General features: G+C 39.2%; 1 protein-coding gene and 1 pseudogene across 3 annotated transcripts in view; one reads left to right on the top strand and one right to left on the bottom strand.

Moving 5' to 3' along the window:
* The window catches only part of CAMK1D (calcium/calmodulin dependent protein kinase ID), a 483,186-nt gene that overhangs the window by 254,273 nt on the left and 211,086 nt on the right, over positions 1-17,827 (top strand). The window lies entirely within an intron of this gene.
* Positions 11,921-12,426, bottom strand: LOC106735021 (60S ribosomal protein L23a pseudogene; annotated as a pseudogene).

The following is a 17,827-nucleotide window of genomic DNA, read 5'->3' as shown; positions in this document are numbered from 1 at the left end:
CCTGCTGGGTTATTTTGGATCCTCCACTTACATGAATGATATTCTCCTATAGTTTCCATCCAATGCTTGCCATTTTTGATTCACGCTGTCTCTAGCAGTTGGTCATGCTACTATATTTAATTCTAACTCATTGTTTTTAGCTGCTTTCAACCCATTTTTCTCCCTATCTTCTTAGTGACAGATGTCTGGCTGCCTTGCAGTCTGCCTGCATAAAGAACATCAAGATGAACCTTTGTATAGATACATGCCCCTTTGTGGACTTATGAGAGTGTTTCTCAGGGGCATTATGTTTGGGAGAAAGTACATACATACCAGATTGTTTAATTTTTTTAGTATATATTTATTGCATGCCTTTGATTCATTGGTAATACAAATATTGAACAGTGACAAAAGACAGACACAAAGTGGAAAAACAGTGTCAGTAAAATGCTATTTCCATTGGTGAAATCCTAGTAGAGCATTTTCAAAATGAAACATGAAATATGTTTTATAAGCCATTAATTTTATTATATAAATCAGTGATTCAATTAGAGCAGTTTATCTGTACTTATTTTGAAATGTCAATTCAAAATTGTCTCTTTATCTTGTACCTCTTAACAAGGACTAGGGTAGAATCTGACACTACTTAAGTAATTATTTTGTGTTATTTCTCATTTGTTTTGAACTCCTGTATGGAGAGATCACTTAATTATATCAACCAGCCCATGGCTTGAGATCAGCAGACAGTTCAGGGTTCTTCTATTTTTTTTTTTTAAATCATTTATGTATTCTTCAGAGAGAGAAAGACAGGCAGACAACTCTCCCGATAGAATCCTAATGTCATGAGATCCTAATGTCATGAGGGCCCAAGCCCTCAGCCAGCCTCAGATCATGGGCATGCATGTGCCTGCTGTACTTAGGGGTTCTGTGGACTTGAACCAGGAACTTTGCATGTGAGAGTCTCTCTCAGAGCATTGTGTCTTACCGCTGTGCCACTATCTAGCCTCTGTAATTGTTTTTTGTTGTTGTTAATCCTTATCATTCTTGACCTCATATTCCTCCACTCTGTAGTTTTCCACCATAATGGACTTAATTTATCTTATTGACTACAAAGGCATCTGCCTACATTTTCCATTTTGTGCTGTGAGTATATGCCTGTGTGTGTGTGCGCGTGCACTTGTGTTTTTGATTTACATGAATGGTATTCTCCTATAGATTCATTTCCATTTCTTGCCATTTTTGATTCACGCTGTCTCAAACAGCTGGTCATGCTACTAAATTTAATTCTAGCTCATTGTTTTTTAGCTGCTTCCACCCCATTTTTCTTCCCACCTCCCTAGTGATGGGTGTCTGGCTGCCTTGCACTCTGCCTCCATAAAAATATTAAAATGAACCTCTGGCATGTGCCCCTTACAGTCTTGTGGGAGAGTTTCTCAGGGGCCTTGTATTCAGAAGAAAGTGTACATATACCTGATTTAAAACAAAAACATATCAAGTATTTATTGAGTATTTTCTGTGTGCATACATTACACTTGGTGTTTAGAGGGATTCATGAGGAAAAAATGAGACTTCTTACGTTTAAAATTCTTGTATAGCAAAAGTGACAATATTGGGCGGTGGTAATGATTATCATTTGTCATTATGTTAATTCTCATAATCCTGCAAGAATGTATTACTAATTTCATTTAACTATTAAAGGAAGGGCAGTTAGGTATGGTTCAGTAAATTGCCCAAGGATACACAGTAAAAGTGATGACAGTGCTGAAATTTAAACCTGGGTCTCTCTTACTCCAAAGTCTATGCTCTCACTGCTGTCTCACTGCTATGCAGTACTACCTCCCAAGATGAGATGTCTGTGGCTTTTTTTTTTCTTTTTAGTTTTGTTTTATTTTCAGATTTTTGCCATAAGGCGCTGGAGAGAGACAGAAAGAGACGGTGAGAAGGAAAGTAAAAAATCATCCCCCAGAGGAGATGGCCATACTGTAATCCCTTTATCTCTGTTCTCCTCCTGGGATTTTGGGCATGCATACACTTGCACCCAGCATGGTTTTCAAGCCACTGGGTCCAGGACTTGAACCATGGTTCGCCATGTGGTAGTCCAGTGCCTTAAGCAACACTTCATCTGCTGGCCCCGAGTTGTCTGGTTTTGAAGAAGCCATTGAGTCAGCATATAGCAGGTAATCAGTAAATACTTTTGAATTATTGATTGCCATAATAATGTCTAATATTTTTTGAGTAATATCTGCTAGGCTCGGTTTAAGTATTTTCTGTCTAGTGAACCATTCAATCACAATACTCTTATGAGGTTGATGTTATTACTGTTAATTTCTATTTTGCTTCTGAGGAAACCAAGGCATAAAGAGGGTGAATAATTAATTAAATTTACACAGAGCTGGATTTTCTTTTTTATTGCCAGAGGATGCGTGCATTTGCTGGAGAGCAAGATAGTACTTTCATGCCCCTGTCCTTTTTCCCCATTTCTCCATCCCATCAGGGTTATGAACATGCATGCATGCACATGTGCTCAGTGTGTTTTTCTAACTACCAGGACTGGGATTTGAACTGTGGTAAGGCATGTTGGATCTGGTTTACTATGCTCAGGGTTTAACTCATTGTGCCACAGGGCTGTCCCTGGAGCTGGATTTTTTAAAATGAAACATTTTACTTTGAGAAAATTGTAGACTTATATGCAATTGCAAGAAACAGTATAGAGAAATTTCATGAACCCTTTACCAAATTTGTCCAGGGGTAATGTCTGGCAAAACTGTAGTACAATATCACAGCTAGGATATCAACATTGATACAATCAGGGTAAAGATACTTCCCAGGATTCCTCATACTTCCTTTTGTAGCAAACCTCTTGTTCTCTGCTGTTCTCACCCTCTGCTTTACCCCCTCACAACCTGTAATCTGTTCTCCATTTCTATAGTCATTTCAAGACTGCTATATAAATGGGATCATACAAAATATGTAACCTTCTGGTATATTCCTGTTCATTCACCATTTTGTGGGGATTAAGCCAGTAGTTCGTTTCATTTTATTACTGAGAAGTATTCCTTGGTATGGGTGTACCACAGTTCGGTTAACCATTCAGCAGTTGAAGGACATCTGGATTGTTTCTAGTTTGGGACTTTTAAAAATAAAGCTGCTATAAACATCCGTGTACAAAGTTTTGAGTAAACATAAATTTTTATTTCTTGGGATAGATGCCCGGAAGTTAAGTTGTCAGAGTATATGGTGGCTGCATGTTTAGTTTTTAAAGAAATTACCAAACTGTCTGGCACTGAGTGGCTATACCATTTTATATTCCTACCCATGTATGGAGTGATTGTTTCTCTGCATCTTCATCAGCATTTGGTGTTGCCAAGTTGAGTTGTTTTTTTTTTTATAATTATTTTATTTAACTTTATTTATTTATTTATTCATTTGTTTATTTCAATTTGACCAGAGTGGGGCAGAGAGAAAGAGAGAAAGTGAGAAAGCAAGCCGCCAGGTTCAGGACTCGAACTGCAGTTGGCCATGCGGGAATCCAGCACCTTTAACCACCACGCCACTTGCCAGCCCCCATGTTGAGTTATTTTAACTGTTCTGATTGGTACATGGTGGTATCTTATTGTAGTTCTCAATTGCATCGTCCTAGTGGCCAGTAATGTTGAACATCTTTTCATATGCTCATTTGCCATTTATTTATCTTCTTCAGTAAAATGCTTCTTCATATCCCATTCTCATATTCTGTTTGGGTTGTTTGCTTTTTTACTGTTGAGTTTTGAAAGTTCTTTATATATAGTCTGAATACTAATTTTTAATTGGTTATGTGGTTTGCAAATATTTTCTCCCAGTCTGTAGTTTGCTGTCTCAGTCTCTTAACAGAGTTTTTCATAGAGCAAAAGTTTTTAATTTTAATGAAGTCCAGTTTAAACTCTGCCTAGCCTTAGATCCTGATGACTTTCTCTGATTTTTTTCTTTTCTTTTTTTTTTTTTTTGAGAGATTTTCACTGTAGGGCGCATGCGCTCGCCAGACAGACAGAGAGGGACATAGAGACAGAAATCGAGACATCACCCCCTAGGGGGGATGGTCATGCCGCAATCCCTTCTCCTCCATTCTCCTCTCGGGATCTTGGGCACGCACGCACACGCACCCGGCGTGAGTTTTAAGCCACCGGGTCCGGGACACGAACCGCGGTCGACTACATGGGAGTCCAGCGACATAGCCATTACGCCAACTGCTGGTTCCCTCTGATTTTTTTCTTTAAAGTTTTATAACTTTAACCTTTGCATTTAACCCATGACCCATTTTAAGTTAATATTTGCATAAACTGTGAGACTTAAGTCGCCAGGGCCAGGATTCAAACTGTGCAGTTGGCCATGTGGGATCTGGCTGCCTCAACCACAAGGCCATGAAGTTGGCCCAAGCATTTTACATAAAGGATCCTCACTTGTAGTGTTATTCTTGTCATTGTATTCTTTTTTTTTGTTGTTGTTTTGTTTTGTTTTATTTTTATTATCGTCATAATCTTCTTTATATTACATTGGATTACATATAACTTTACAGTGTATTACATTGTTTTTTCAAAAGGGAATGCCATGCATGTCAGTCAGTACAGAGACATTAATCTCCCCACTTCAACATTCCATATCTTTTCTGTTTTCCCCAATCATTATTTTTATTATTCTAATTATTTTTATAAAACAGTCAATTGCTATTTCTCGTTTTGCTTGTAAAAATACTTTGCCCATCATGAAATACTTCTCAGACCAATCCAGTTGAGAATACTATACATGTCATCATCAACAGTTAATAAGCCCTATCTGTTTCTCACTAACGTCCTGTCTCTCTATTGTTCACTTGCTATCTTTCTCTATCCTCTTCTCTTCACTTACCCCATTCCACACTGTCCTATTCTCATTAAGTACCTTCACTGTTTTTATGTCCTCCGAATTTTTGCTCTCTATTATAGAGTGCGGATAGTCGGTATATATTGAGTGGATACATACAATATCTTTCTTTCATAGCCTGGCTTGCTTCACTCAGCAATAGATCCTCCATATCTGACCATTTTCTATCAAATTCCAGGGTCTTGTTATTTTTTATGGCTGAGTAGTATTCCATAGAGTATATATACCACACTTTTCCAATCCATTCATCAGTTTGTGGACATTTAGGTTGGTTCCATGTCTTGGCAATTGTGAATAATGCTGCAATAAACATGGATGTGCAAGCACTTTTCTGACTGAGCGTTCTCCTGTCTTTTGGGTAAATACCCAGAAGTGGGATTGCTGGATCAAATGGTAGTTCTATTTGTAGATCTTTGAGGAACCTCCATATTGTTCTCCACAGTGGTTGAACTAGTTTACATTCCCACCAACAGTGTAGGAGGGTTCCCTTTTCACCACATCCCCGCCAACACTTATCACTTTTTATATTCTTAATCTTTGCCATTCTGACAGGGGTTAGGTGGTATCTCATTGTGGTTTTTATCTGCATCTCCCTTATGATGAGGGATGTCGAGCATTTCCTCATATGCTTTTTGGCTGTTCGTATGTCTTCCTTAGAGAGACTTTTGTTCAGCTCACTTTCCCATCTTTTAATCGGGTTAATCATTTTTTTTCGCATAAGGCACTTGAGTTCCCTATGTATTCTCGTTATCAGTCCCTTGTCTGAGGCATATTTAACAAAAATATTTTCCCATTCTGAGGGTTGTCGGTTCACACTTGTTACTGTGTCCTTTGCTGTGCAGAAACTTCTTAGTCTAATATAGTCCCACTTGTCTATTTTAGGGATTATTGCCTGTGCTTTGGGAGTCTTATTTAAGAAGTCTTTGCCTACTCCAATGTCTCCCAGAGTTTCCCCAGCATTTTCCACAAGTAGTTTTATTGTCTGAGGTCTTAGGTTCAGATCTTTGATCCATTTTGAGTTGACTGTTGTTAATGGTGAAAGATGGGGGTTCAGTTTCATCTTTCTGCAGGTGGATACCCAGTTTTTCCAGCACCATTTACTAAAGAGGTTTTCCTTTTCCCAATGGATTGACTGATATCCTTTGTCAAAGATCAGTTGGCTATAAGCTTTGGGAGTTATTTCTGGGGTCTCTATTCTCTTCCATTGGTCCACATGTCTGTTTTTATGCCAATACCATGCTGTTTTGATGACCACAGCTTTATAGTATATCTTGGGATCAGGGAGTGATATGCCTCCTACTCCATTCTTCTTACGCAGGATTGCTTTTGCAATACGAGGTCTTTTATGGTTCCAGACAAATTCTATAATTGTCTTTTCTAGATCTCTGAAGAATATCTCTGGTATTTTGATTGGAATTGCATTAAACATGTAGATTAATTTGGGTAGAATTGCCATTTTGATTATGTTAATTCTACCAATCCAGGAGCATGGGATGTCCTTCCACTTTTTTATGTCACTTTCAATGTCTTTTTTAAGATTCTCGTAGTTTTCTTTATAAAGGTCTTTGACTTTCTTAGTTAGGTTTATCCCTAGATATCTTATACATCTTGTGGCTACGGTGAAAGGGATTCCTTTCTTCAGCTCTGCTTCATTCAACTTGTTGTTCATAAATAGAAATGCTATAGATTTTTGGATATTGATTTTGTATCCTGCCACCTTACTGTATTCACTTATTACTTCAAGCAGTTTTTTCATGGATACCTTTGGGTCTTCTAAGTATACCATCATGTCATCTGCAAATAAAGATATTTTCAACTCTTCTTTGCCTATTCGAATGCCTTTAATACTGTTCTCTTCTCTGATTGCAATAGCTAAGACTTCCAGTACTATATTAAAGAGCAGTGGAGAAAGTGGGCAGCCTTGCCTAGTACCTGTTTTCAGAGGAAAAGCTTTCAGCTTTTCCCCATTCAGTATAATATTAGCTGTAGGTTTTTCATAGATTGCTTTTATTGTGTTCAGAAATGACCCTTCTATACCAATCTTACTGAGAGTCTTAATCATAAAAGGATGTTGTATTTTATCAAACGCTTTCTCCGCATCAATTGAGATGATCATATGGTTTTTATCTTTCTTTCTGTTAATGTGGTGTATTACATTTATGGTCTTGCGTATATTGAACCACCCTTGCATCCCTGGTATAAAGCCTACCTGGTCGTGATGAATGATCTTTGTTATATGTTGTTGGATACGATTTGCGAGTATCTTGTTGAGAATTTTCGCATCTATATTCATCAATGATATTGGTCTGTAGTTTTCCTTTTTTGTCATATCCTTATCTGTTTTGGGGATGAGGATGATGGAGGCTTCATAAAATGAATTTGGAAGGTTTCCTTCCTTTTGAATCTTTAGAAATAATTTTAGTAAGATAGGGGTTAATTCTTCCTTGAAAGTTTTGTAGAATTCACAAGTGAAGCCATCTGGGCCTGGGCTTTTCTTTGTTGGGAGATTATTAATTACTGATTCAATCTCCTGGCTTGTTATAGGTCTATTCAGATTCTCTATGTCTTCCTGATCCAATCTTGGTAGTTTATATGCATCCAGGAATTTGTCCATCTCCTCCAGGTTATCTTGTTTGTTGGCGTAAAGTCGCTCATAGTATCCTCTAATGATATTATGTATTTCTGCTATGTCCGTGGTAATATTGCCTGTTTCATCACATATTTGATTAATCTGGTTTCTTTCTTTCTTCTTCTTGATCAGTCTAGCCAATGGAGTATCAATCTTGTTGATCTTTTCAAAGAACCAGCTTTTGCTTTCATTTATTTTCTGTATGGTTCGTTTATTTTCTATTTCATTTATTTCTGCTCGAACCTTTATTATTTCTTTTCGCCTGGCATTTTGGGGGTTCGTTTGTTGTTGTTTTTCCAGTTCTCTGAGGCATGATGATAAGTTATCTACTTGCCATCTTTCCATCCTTTTCTTATGTGCACTAATTGCTATGAATTTCCCTCTTATGACTGCTTTTGCTGTGTCCCATAGGTTCTGGACACTTGTGTCCTCATTATCATTTGTTTCCATAAATTTGTTTATTTCAGCCTTAATTTCTTCAGTAGTGAAGAAGTCATTCAGAAGTAGGTTGTTCAGTTTCCATGTGTTCGTGTGTTTTCGGGGTTGTTTCTTGAAATTAATCTTGAGTTTAATTCCATCATGGTCAGAGAAGATGCTGGGTACAGTTTCTATGCCTTTGAATCTGTAAAGGCTTGATTTGTGTCCTAATATATGATCTATCTTTGAAAAGGTTCCATGTCGGGGTGAGAAAAATGTATATGTTGTGGATGTAGGGTGGAAAGTTCTATAGATATCTGTCAAGCCCATTCCATTTATAGTATCATTTAAGTCCTGTATCTCTCTATTTATTTTCTGTCTAGAAGATCTGTCTATAGGAGATAACGGGGTGTTGAGATCTCCAACAATTATAGTATTTTTCCCTATGTCTCCTTTTAGCTCCAGCAGTCTTTCCTTCACATATTTAGGCGCACCTGAGTTGGGTGCGTAGATATTTATAAGGGTTATATCTTCTTGCTGGATTACCCCATCTACTATTATATAATGCCCTTCTTTGTCTCTTCTTACAGTCTTTGTTTTAAAATCTATTTTGTCTGAGATCAATATCGCTACTCCAGCCTTTTTCTGATTTCCATTTGCATGGAATATCTTTTTCCAGCCCTTGACTTTTAGTCTATGTATATCTTTATCCATAAAGTGAGTTTCTTGTAGGCAACAGATAGAGGGTTTCTGTTTTCTTATCCATTCAGCTAGTCTATGTCTCTTAACTGGGGAATTTAATCCATTGACATTCAATGTAATTATCGATATTTCCATACCTGATCCTATCATTAAGTGAGCCATTTTCTTAGTTGTTTTTTGTTCTCGTATAACTGTCTCTGATTTTTTAGTTTTCCTGGTATAGTACTCCCTTCAAAACCTCTTGAAGAGCTGGTCTGGTGTTGGTAAATTCCTTCAAATTTTGTTTATTTGAGAATGTTTTTATCTTTTTTTCCCATATAAAAGATAATTTTGCCGGGTATAGTATTCTTGGTTGAAATTGTTTTTCACTCAACACTTTGACTATGCTTCCCCATTCTTTCCTTTCCTGCATTGTTTCTGCTGAGAGATCCGATGTTAGCCTGATGGGGTGACCTTTGTAAGTAACCTGGCGTTTCCCTCTTGCCAACTTTAGTATCTTGTCTTTATCTGTTGTTTTTGCCAGTCTGGCTATGATGTGCCTTGGAGATGATCTTCTTGGGTTGATTCTACTTGGGGTCCTCTGTATTTCTTGGGTCTGGATATTTGAATGCCTTTCTAGATTTGGAAAGTTTTCTTCCAGGATCTCATGGAATAAATTTTCCAGGCCCTTATTATTTTCTTCCTCCTCCGGAATACCAATTATCCGAATGTTGGGGCGCTTGATGGTGTCCAGTATTCCTCGTATATTATCCTCATTTTTCATGGTTGTTTTCTCAATCTTCTTGATACTTTTATCTAGGTCAGATGTTTTGTCTTCTACGTTAGAGATTCGGTCTTCTGCCTGGTCTAACCTACATTTAATGCTTTCAAGGGAGGTTTTGATTTCCTCTATCACATTCTTCAAACCTAGAAGTTCCATCTGGTTCTTGTTTAGGGTATCCATTTCTTCTTTCAAGTCATTAAAGGACTTCCTCATCTCCTGGAGCTCCTTGTCTCTTTTCTCTTCCATCTCAGTTAGTTTGGTCACTACAAATATTCTGAATTCCTTATCAGACATGTCCACGACGTCCATTGTATTGACTGTGGGTGATGTAGGATTGATGATTTCCCTTGACGGAGAGGCCTTTTGTTGGTTGCTCATATTTCTTGAGCCTTTGCGATTGTTTTTAGTCATCAGGTAATCTATATGTTTCTTGCCAACTTATTTCAGGTATCTCTGATTCATAAAAGTTGTACAGGCTTAGAAGATTGATGATTTCTCTTATGGTTGGCCTACCTATTACTCACAATTACCATTAACTGTTGCCACTAGCCCTGGAAGGCCCAAAGTGCTCGCTGTTTCTAAGGAGTAGTGAGCCTTCAACTGACCAAACAAGCAACACCCCAAGAGCAAAGAAAAACAAAATGGAAAAAGAAAATCGCGCACCGCGCGCTACTCAACTCACCAAAATTCAAACACTCCAAAGGCTAGTGGAAATGGATCAGACAATGAATGACAGTACCAGGTTGGTCGGGCCTGCAGCCTCAGTCCGCCTGGTGTCCGGAACTGCTGGCCGGCTCGATCCGGGTTTCGGGTGGGGAGGGGTGTGGGTTCGCCTTAAAGTCCCAGGCAACCAACCTGGAGTCCTTTCTCTCTGAGGTATCTAATGTTAAAAAAAAATTTTTTTGAAGTTTTTTGCCATAAAGCACGTGCATTTATCAGAGAGAAACAGGGAGAGGGAAAGTGAAAAATTGCCCCTCCATTCCCCTCCAGAGGAGTGGCCATGCCTCAATCCCTTCTCCTCTTGGGATTTTGGGTGAATTTCAAGTTGCCAGGTCTGGGACTTGAACCATGGTCAGCCAGGTGGAAGTCTAGCACCTTAACCACTACATGACTTGCTGGTCCCTAATGTTAAATTTTTTTAAAACAGTCTTTATTATTTTAGACTCATGATTTTTGTATATATATATATATGTGTGTGTGTGTGTGCATGCACACACATGTATGTTTATATATGGTTAGTTTTCTTCTTTATTTTAAATGAAAACTGTATCATACTCATATTACATGAAAACTAGTTTTATCAAATAAATATACTTGTTTATAGTTTTAATAGTCAAATAATATGACTAGGTTTATAATGAAAACAGCAATCATTTGCCCCATTTCTCCCCCTCTCTTTGAAATTTTCTCCCCCAAAAGAGATACACTTTGAACTCTTTAAGCTGTTTCTTCAGGTATTTACCACCAGATCGCTAAACAACATATTTCTGCCACTATTCCCGACTCATTTGTTTCAGAATATCATCTATGTTGAAGTACTAACTATAGTATGTAGCTCTCCTATCTAACTCCATTAACATAAATACATGCACACACATGTGCACACGCGTCTTAATTGATGAGCTAGAAGATAAATGCTTTGGGTGTTAAGTCTAAGGACTGTACCCAGCCTTAGATTGTGAAGATTTTCTCTGACGTTTTTTCTACTTTCTATTTTACTACTATGACTTTGTAAGTAATGTTCACAGCAAAAATCATGATGCAAAATCATAAAATCAGAATCATATTTTATGATAACATTTTCTTTCTTGAACCTTTTTTATGTTTTCTTTGGAGTTAATAAGTACCCTTTTAAAACTTTGAATGACCTCCATGGAAGTTAATTTATATTCAATAAGATGTCTCCATTTAAAGTGTATAGTTCTGTGAATTTTTGCCCTAGTGTATACATACAGTAATCACCACCACAAGATATATAATATTTTCATAGCTCCCAAAGTTCTCTTGTGTTCCTTCACAGTTCATCTCCTCTACCTCCATTCCGGGCAACCTCTAATCTTATTTTTATCACCACAAATTCTGTGTGCCTGTTCTAGAACACCATGTAAAGTGGAGCCATACAGCATGTTCTTCTTGCATTGGTATCTTTCACTCAGCATAATGTTTTGAGTTTTGTTACAGTATAAATGTACCACGAAGGGGGATTATCCATTTACCTGCTGATGAACATTTGGATTTTTTCCCTAGTTTTGAGCTATTATGTTAAAACTGTTGTGAACACTTATACTTAAGTCTTTGTGTAAAGATGTTTTCATTTCTCTTGGTAAATATCTAGGACTGGAATTGCTGGGTAATTTGGTAAGTGTGAATTTAACTGTTTTCCGAAGTGGTTGTGCCATTTTCATTCCCTCCACTCATGTAAGAGTACACTAATTCCATATCAATGTTTGTAAGTCTTTTTAATTTTAACCATTTTAGAGTGTGTGTAGTCATGGCTCATGGTTTGTGTTTTTTGTTTTTTTCTTTTCTTTTTTTAATGGTGAAAAATGTGTATTTAGAATTAGCCAGCTGGACTTGCTTTAGATGATCCCAATCTTGTTGGCAGCATCCAGAGCATCATAATCGGGAGCCAGTCGCACATACGCCTTCTTCTCTCAGTCAGGCCGGATTAGGGCGTTGACCTTGGCCACATCAATATCACAGAGCTTCTTCACAGCCTGTTTGATCTGGTGCTTGTTGGCCTTGACATCCACGATGAACACAAGAGTGTTGTTGTCCCCTCTCTTCTTCATGGCAGACTCGGTTGTCAGGGGGAACTTGATGATGGTATAGTGGTCAAGCTTGTTTCTCCTGTCCGAGGATATTTAGGCTGCCTCCGCAGCCTGAGAGTCTTGGGCCTCCGGAAGGTTTGTGATGTATGGATCTTCTTTTTTTTGTGGCTGTGGATGCCTTTCAGCACTGCCTTCTTGACCTTCAAAGCATTCGCTTTAGCTTCAGCTTTGGGAGGGGCAGGAGCTTCCTTCTTCGCTTTCGGCACCATCTTGGCGTAAAAAGCATGGTTTGTGTTTTTGTTTGTTTGTTTGTTTTATTGTTAGAGGATGTGTGAGCTCACCAGAAAGAGAGAGAGAAAATGCCCATCAGTGGGGTATGGTCATGCTGCAATCCTTTTTCTCCATTTTTCTTCAGGATTTGGGGCATGTGCACACATGTGCCCAACATGTTTTTCAAGCCTCAGGGGCCCGGATTCATGCTGTGGTTGGCTATGTGAGGTCTGACTCTGCGTGCACTGGGCTTAACTGGTGAGCTATAGGACTGGCTCTGTGTATTTTGCAAACAGCTTTTGGTTTTCAGAAAAATTGAGTGGGAAGTGCAGAGAGTTCCCACACACCTCTAGTTTCCCTTCTTGACATCTTGTGTTGGTGTGGTACATTTAGTACAATTGATGAGCCTATATTGATATATTATTATTAACTACAGTTTCTAGTTTCCATTAGGGTTCACTCTTTGTGAACCCTCTGTATATTCTATGAGTTTTGACAAACGAATAGTAACCTGTGTGCACCATTACATATCATGCAGAGCAGTTTTGCTGTCCTAAAAATCTCCACCTATTCCTCCCTCCCTTTCCCATTTCTCCTCAACCCCTGGCAGCCCCTGATCTTTTTGCTGTCTCTATAGTTTTGCTTTTCTACCATGTCATATGGAACCAAACAGTACACAGACTTTTACATTGGCTTTTCTCATTTGGCAATACACAGTTAAAGATCCTCCATGTCTTTGTGTACCTTGATAGCTCATTTCTTTTTAGTGCTGAGTAATATTCCATTGTCTGGATGTACCACAGTTTGTTTATCCACTCATCTATTCGAGACCATTTTTGGTTGCTTCCAGGTTTGGGCTGTTATGAACAAAGCTCCTGTAATCATTCTTGTGTATTCATTTGGTGGAGGCAGAGGCTGGCTGCCAGCAAGGTGCTGGGAGCTGAGCTAGGGAGGGACCCTTGTTCAATCACCTCTCTCTGAATTGTTTTAATATCTTCTGAGCTATATCCTTCTCAGCTGTATCCTTGCCTGCTGATTCAGTCTTTTTAAAGAGAGCACAACCCTGGCTATCTCCCTGGGCATGCATCAGGATGGGAGAAGAATGTGTTGATTTAAAATGGTACTTTGAAAGGCTGGTCCAGTCTGTTTTCAACCCAACCTTTAGAGCTATCTGGTATCTTCCATTCCTGAGCCTCTTGGGACTCAGTGATGCACACCACCCTGTTTTTATTCACCCTCTCCCATCCTACCTTTGGCTTAAATGTCAGATTTTCTGGTCCGCCAAATCATTTACATCCTGTCCTTCTGATTTTTTTGCTTCCTCAGTTTTATTGACCTGCCTTGATAACAGTAATTTCTTCTATTCTCTTTGCCTTTTCTTTCTTTCTTTTTTGAAACTAAAGTTTATTTTTTCAGTGAGTGAAAGAGAGCAAGCACTCCCAACAGGGTCTTGAAATCGCAATGCACTCTCAGCCAGCCCTGGATCATGGTCCACATATGCCTGATATACTCTGGGAGGTCTCTGGATCCAAACCTGGAGCTCTCCCATGTGGGTCACCCTCTCAAAACATGTTTTAGCATTGTGCCGCTTACCAATCTCCTCTTTGCCTTTTTTTGCTATGTTTAATGAAAGGCCCCCACCTCATTTTTGTAATATTTGCATAGCATACCATAAAATGAATATATTATAATTTATTTAACCATTTCCCACTTTATGGGCTTTCAGGTTTTTGTGTATTTGTTTGTTTTTACTGCTATACATCATGCTTGGATAAACATCCTTCTTGGTGTATTCTTTCTTACTGGGCTTTTATTTCTATATTGAGACTCTTCCAAGTGGCACTGTAGGATCAAAGGTCTGTATTTACATTTTAATAGATATCGTCATATTCATTTTCCAAAGGTTTGTTGCAATTTACACTCCAAATAGCACTGGAATTCTTTTCATTTTCCAAGTGAGAAAAATAGGATCTCAGGAGGGCTGAGCAGGTTGCTTTCTTTTGAACAGTGTATTTGTTATTAGATGATTACTTGTTAATTTCTCTTTTATAAATCAATTTTTTGCCTTTTTAACAAATTTATTTTTTGTGGGGTCCAGTCTGGTTTCAATAGTAAACTTTTGTAAATGATGCTAGATGTATTATTATTTTTTAAAATTTGCTACAGGGTTCATGTGCTTCCTGGGGGTGGGGAAAGAAAGTGAGAAAGCACCCTCCCCCCACCATGCTAACTGGTCATGCCATAGTCCCTTCTCCATTTCTCTCTCCTTTTTAGATTTTGGGCACAGATATGTGCTTGGAAAGTTTCTCAAGCTGTCGGTTCCAGGGCTGATCAGTTGGGCATGTGGAATTGAACTGTCTTAACCTCTAGGCTACGAGCTGGCCCAGATGCTGGATTATTTTTAAAGTGAGATAAGAAATAGGAATACAACCAACTACTCTTTAGGTTGGAAAAAGAAGATATAGTCTGTCTGCTTTTCCATGTGGCAACAATAGCTTTAATTGGAGTTTGTGTAGCTGAACTTCTAAACTGCTCCTTGAAACAGAAGCAGTTATTTCCCCAACGAAGGGTTGGCATGTCCACGTATGCCTTGCAGAGTCTCCAGCAGGGCAACTGCTCAGCCTTGCTGCAGAGAAGGACTTTCGAGGTTGTACATCTGACTGATTCAAGATGGACTTCTCTTTCAAAAAGAAAATGTTCTGTTCCTGAGGCCTTCAAGGTCCACAGTGTTTCTTCTTTGGAACACAGGAAATGGTGCCCAAACTGGTCTTACTAAGCATGGCAACTCATCTCCCCTGGCTGTTTCTCACTGTTCTGATTTTAGCCTCTGCTACTAAGAAGCCCATGTCTCTGTAGACAGTGGAAGTCCCTGCAGTTACCGTATGGTTTCAGCTTACAGCAGAGACCTGCATAGTGACTACCCCCAGGGAGAATCCAGAAATAGATGGAAGCATCAAGAAGAAACTGGGGCCAGAGGAGAGAGCAGGTAATGGGGAGAACTGGGCTCCCTGCCAGCTCAGAGCTTCCTAGCTGTGGGGCCAGGGACTGCCCAGCTTCTGAAGTGCAGGATGCCCTTCTGTAGGGCAGAAGGATGACATGTCCTCTACCCCTGCTGTAGGGATAGAGCCAGATCCCAAGGGCCAGGTCAGGGCCCTGTTCTACGTTCTCCCTGCAGCTGTCCTTCCTGGTGTTTCCCAGTTCAGCTGTACATCCCCGAGTGTGACTCATGGAGTGATACCTGCCTGTCAGGACAGCAAAGACCAGGTCTCCTTTACACAACCCTGTGTCACTAGCACCTATGACAGTCCTAGTGAGTAAATGAATGAGCAGATGCGAGTACAAATAAACTAGCTTTCTCCCATCTCTTGTGACTTTTTGAAATTTGTGGGCACATTTAAGTTTCATAATAATAATAGCAATGATCTCAGTGCTACTGATTATACACTCTGTGCCAGAAACCTTCCTAAGCATGTTATATGATTATTATTATAATATATAACATGTTACATTATTATTATTATAGAATTATTAGTTTATAACATCACTTTATATGTATTTAATTCTCACCAGAAGGTCTGTGAGTTATGTCTGAAGAGTCCTCTCATTTTACAGTAGAGGAAAGAAAGACTTAGGTTAAATAATTTTCCTAATCACTCTCAGCTGCAGTTCAAACCACCCTCTCTGTCTGAGTCTGTGGCCAAGCTCTTCACCTTCATCCCTTATTGTCTTATTCATTTTCTTGGCAAATTCTGTCCACCTATCCTTTCCCTAGTGTCCCATCCCCTGGGATCATTATAGTCCCTCTGAGAAGCTTCTTTTTAATGTTAGTTTTAATGCTACTTTAGGTTTTCCTCTCCAATCTTTAAGATTCATTGCCCAGAATCACTTATTAATTTGACAAACATATACTTACTATGTTCTAAGTTCTTCATATAAACAAACTCATTTGAACCTCAGAACATCCCATCAGGTGTTATGATTATCCCCATTTTATAGGCGAGAACACTGAGGCTTGAGAGTAAGTCACTTACCCAAGGTCCCACAGATGAAGTTGATAGAGCTGGGATTCAAATTCCAGTGATTTGACTGCAGAGCCTGGGCTTTTCATCACTCTGGTCTGCTGCTTGCTGTCAGCCCCTGTCCCGTCAAAAATCTGTGGTAGCCACACGTTTGTTAATCGCAAGATGTTCTCATCCTTTGGCCTGGCCTACAGAGCCTTTCAGAATTGATCCCACTTTCCTTTATCCTGCCTCATCTCCAAGAATCACTGGAGATGATTTAATGCTTAATTGCTGTCCTTACAGCACCTTTCTACACTGTTAACTCTGATAGCTATGCATGGAGTCTGGCAGCTCAGTGTCTTTCTCGTGTGTTTGATTTAGGGCATGTACAGCTGATTATTCAGGATGTAATGAGAATGTTCTCACTAGCCATTGTTAAAGTACTGCACTGAGGTGCAAGCTGCCAGTGGCTCTCGTTAGAGGCAATGGAATGAACACAGTTTAGTTACAGCATAGACCCCCTTTACGTGGTGGAAAGGTCCTACACTCTACCGTCTCTCTGCTTTTTTATGGAAGTCTCCACCCTTCTCCTTGGGAGTGAATTAATGTAGCTTTTCTGTTCTGAAAGAGAGCTTTATATACAAACATCCATGCTAGTTTCTTTCCAGGAATACTAGAAATAACTTATGTTCCTTTTTTTAAAAAAAAAAAAGTTTAATTTGCTGTGGGGTACATGTGCTTGTTGGGGAGAGAGAGAGAGAGAGAGAGAGAGAGAGAGAGAAATCCCCTCCTGGGGTGGGGGGGATGGCCATGCCACAATCCCTTCTCCTCCATTCTCCTAATGGGATTTTGGCATGCATCACACATGCTGGTGTCTTTTTTTAAGCCACTGGGTCCAGGACTTGAACCGCACAGCCCGAAATATGGGATCCAGTGCCTTAACCACTGTACTACCTGCTGGCCCATTATGTTTTGCATTTTCTTCATAGCACTTATAAAAGGTTAAAATTCACAGAAAATAATTTCCTTGTCTCGAATGATCCTCCCTAACTGTGGATGTTACTGAGGAAAACTTGGGTCTTTCTTTCCAAGATTCTGACTTAAAAAGCCTGGGGTGAGTCCATGACATTTGTATTTGTCAAAGCTCTTTACTTGATTGTGATGCCTTTGTCCAGAAGAGAATCACTGGTGTTGGCATAGTGCGTGTTGAAAATCAGTTCATCTTGGAGGAAGGAAAATGTTAAACTCTGTGTTCAGAGGTACAAAGGGGTTTTTGAGTATCATGAACCTTACGTTCCATTCAGTTAGTTTTGCAAAGTGTTCTGGATCTCTGGTGCAAACAGAAAACAGCAGAGAAATAACTATCTGGAGCAGCAGCCGCAGCCGCGGCGCACGCCGC

Source organism: Tupaia chinensis, unplaced genomic scaffold, assembly GCF_000334495.1.
Source record: "Tupaia chinensis unplaced genomic scaffold, TupChi_1.0 Scaffold000275_1, whole genome shotgun sequence".
Classification (NCBI taxonomy): domain Eukaryota; kingdom Metazoa; phylum Chordata; class Mammalia; order Scandentia; family Tupaiidae; genus Tupaia; species Tupaia belangeri.
This window is presented reverse-complemented; position numbering and strand designations above follow the sequence as displayed.